The sequence below is a fragment of the Pteropus alecto genome, unplaced genomic scaffold (genome assembly GCF_000325575.1).
Source record: "Pteropus alecto unplaced genomic scaffold, ASM32557v1 scaffold112, whole genome shotgun sequence".
NCBI classification, from domain to species: Eukaryota; Metazoa; Chordata; class Mammalia; order Chiroptera; family Pteropodidae; genus Pteropus; species Pteropus alecto.
In genome coordinates, this window is record NW_006433133.1 from 303,012 (window position 1) to 306,905 (window position 3,894).

Consider the following 3,894-nt stretch of genomic DNA (forward strand, 5'->3'; position numbering starts at 1 on the left):
TATATATATTCCTATCAAAGACTGGGAGTTTGGCCTTTTACAAGTCCTCAAGATTTGAATCTAAGCACTATCTTAAATTTTTAAACTTGTTGAGACAAGTGTTTTGGAGATACCACCCTAGTGGCAATTCCTTTCTCCAGGAAAAATTAATGCACTACGCATTTTTCACAGGTGGGAATTTTAATAAAGATACTGTTCATTTGGAGAATGTAGACAAATTAATGTTTTAGGCCCAAGGCTGGTAAAATTACCACAGGTATCAGTGCCTGTTTTTGATATATGGCCTTGATTAACTCCCAGATGCCTAGGGATACAGGCAGCAGTGGGGAATATGAGGTAAGGTGGAGTTTGACATCTGCATCCTTGCCATGAGCTTCATTTGAGGTGACAATTAGAATACAAATAATTAATGAACAGTAAGAGCCCACTATGTATCAGGCATGGCAAGGAAGTAGAAATGACTAGGACAGAGACCTCGTTTTTAAAGGCTTATAACATGGCAGGGTCTATGAAACCTCTGACAGTGATGATAGGTATGATGAAAATGATAATAGCTACCTTGAACAGTGTTTACCATTTGCCTTTACTGTGCTTAGTGTTCCATGGGCATTATGTCATTTACTCCCTCTGAGAAATCTCTGAGGTATGCACTGTTATGCCCATTTTGTAGATGCAAAATAGAGACTCAGAACCAGTAAGCAGTGAGACCATGGTCACACAGGCAAAATTCATATCCAGGTTTGCCTGACTTTAAATCCTCAACTTTTAACCACATAATTAAACCACAAGATAGCCCATAAAACAAATCTGGAAGAGATCCCCGAAAGTCCACAATTCAAGTGTTTTCAAACTGGAGGAACTTGCTAAAGGTGGAAACCAATGAGAGATCTTAAAACTGAAGAATGCTGGATGTCAGTAATGAGGAGGCCAGCACTGTACTCTGAGAATCGATGCAGGGAGCAAGGCAAGCTAACTTTCCTGACTTCCTGTTTCTAGTGCTCTCTTTAGGTTATCTTTTCTCAATCAGCAAGGACACTGGAATTCACATATTTCGAAATACTGACTGATGTCAGCACTACTGGAAAAATAAAATTCAAGCCTGAATTTGACCAACAGGACCTTCCACCTCATTTCTATCTATTCTTTGGACAATCATTATGCTAGGAGTACATAGAAAAAATAGAGACAAATAAGACATGTTCCCTATACCCAGAGAGATTATTTTCTAAGGCAGTACTCAAAAATTGTTTTGTAATGATCCAGGTAGTAAATGATTTAAGCTTTGAGAGCCAAGTAGTCTCTGTCACAACCACTTGACTCTCCTATTATAGTCTGAAATTAGCCATAGACAATACATAAACAAATAAGCCAATAGAACTTTATTTACAGAAATAGACAGTGGGGTGAATTTGACCTGTGGGTCAAAGTTTGCCAATGCCTGTCCTAAGGCATGGTTCTTAATATTGACTGCATGTTAGATTTACCTGGAGAGCCTTAAAAATGCTGATGGCTGACTGGGTTTCACCTCTAGAAATTCTCATTTAATTGGTCTGGCATAGGACTTGGATCAGAACTCTTAAAAAGTTCTCAATTTTAATGTGCTGATAATATTAAGAACCATTGCTTTAAAGAGAAACAGACTTGTTATTAGCATGAGTACAAAACATGGGCCTGAATGAAGGTATGAATAGGTCCCATGGGAATGTACAGACAATCACCAATTGGTTTCAACTGAAGAAATTGGGTTATTTTTCCTGGAGGAGGTGGAACATAAGCTACCAAAGGAAGAAAAGGACAGTCTAGGCAATAACATGGTATTACTACTGCTGCTGCTACTACTACTACTACTACTACTACTACTACTACTACCACCTAGAATCCTATGCTTAGCATTTCTTTAGATGTTTTCTGTGCATTAAGGCACTGAATCTTCACAAAGACCCTATGAGGTAGATATTATTATTGTTGTCATTTTATGGAAGAGGAAACCAAGACCTGAAGACATTGACAGTCTTGCCTTTGGTCACACAGCTAAGTAAGTGGCTGAGTGGCCAAAGTGCCAGTGCATACATATATATTTGATAAAATAAAAAGTAAATCATGGGAACAACAGACACAGAATACAAGATAGTCATTACCTCTGGTAGCAACAAAGGGGGCGAAGGGATAAGACAGAGTAGGAGCACATTAGTAGATATAAATTTGTTGGTAATGTTCCAGTAGTTTTTTTTAATTAGGTGGTAGTTTCACATATTGGATTTATAAATAAAGCCCTCTGTGGGTCAATGATGATAATATATCATGAAATAAGGAGTATGTAAATATATAAATAATCCAACTGTGTGTCCCAGATGCAAGAGAGAGAGGAAAAGAGAGAGAGAGAGAGAAGGAGGAAGAGGAGGAGGAGGAGGAGAAGAGAGGGACAGGGAGGGAGACAGAGAAAAGGTTAGAGAAGTGGGAAGATTTAAGAGTAGTTATTTAACTTATAATGCTCCCCGCTCACCCTTTGCTTCCAAAAACTCTCCACCAACCCTACCTGTTTACAAAGCTACCCTAAGAGTAGGATTATCAGAGGCTCAGCCAGGCTCATTCTCGGGAAGCCCTTGTGCCTTGAGGAATTGGCGTTAACTCTGGGAGGATGCAGGATTGAGGCAAGGCACAAGAGAAAGAGTGGGTCTCTTGGGCTTGTAAAATTGGCTTGGACTTTCTATTTGCTGCCAGCATCATCCAAAGGAGATCCAGCTGGGGTGGCTAACAGCATGGCTCTCCATATATCCCAGCTCAAACTTCCCTTTCCTTTTCTTTGTGCTCTTACTTTGTCCTACGTATTTAGTTATCTGATTCACTCGGAGAAACAAGAGAGACATTGAAGTGGATGGAATTTGATCCAGAACTCCTTCTGTACCTGTTAACTTCCCTCATAGTTCCCTTCTTTCCTTCACTATCATCCTGAGAGCAGAGCCAAAGTCTAGGGCCCTGAAGCAAAAACTGTAAAGGAGCAGTGGCCAGGGACAGTTATCTTTCTTATTTCCCCATTTTATCCAGCATTCATAACATATACCAAGTGAGATAAAGCTGCATCAAGCTTGTGATGTGTTCTTTAAGATATGAGAACACTCCAGAAATGGTCTCAGGTAAGATAGCATAGCCTTAGAGAGGGCTAACAATCTACTGGGCTTACGCTATGGCTTGCCACAGCAAGTCGGCCTTTCCTCTTTGGAAACACCTGGCCTTGACTGAGCTTTTTGGGGCACAAGCCCTGCCTCCACTCCTCCTCTCCTCCAATGGCTCGCAGGTTGCCACCTTTTTATTCCTCGACTGCTACTTCTCAGCCTAGTTTTCTTTCTCACATCTCTATTTCTTTTCCTTTCTTTTTTGTGTCCTCAAGTTTATCTCTTCTATTTTTCTTTCTTTCTTTTCTTTTCTTTATTAGTTCTATTCTCATTCCTTGTAGTATCCCCACTCCTTTATATCTTGGGATTTTTATTCCTCAATGTTTCTTTGTCTCTTCTCTTCCTGTTTCTTCTTTCCCCTTACCTTTCCTCCTCCTCTCTCTCTTCCCCTACCACTACTCCCTCTTAATTAGCATTAATTTTTAGTGGCAGAACATCTCTATTCTCCACATTTCCATTCCTCTTCCCAGTTCACAGTTTTTCTTATTTAAAATTAAAATGGATGGGAACCCAATCCCTTAAACTTCTAATATCAGATGGAAGAGTTAGAACAGTCCACCTAGGAGCTACCTCTACTGAGATCCTCAGGGGATTTTATTTTAGCAACAAGCACACAAAGCGTGTATGTAGTATGTGTGTCAGGGTTATGTTGTGAGTGGAGAGTGCAGGACTGGTAGAGTTTTTTGTGTTTGCTTCATCACCAACCCCCAAATGCTAGAAC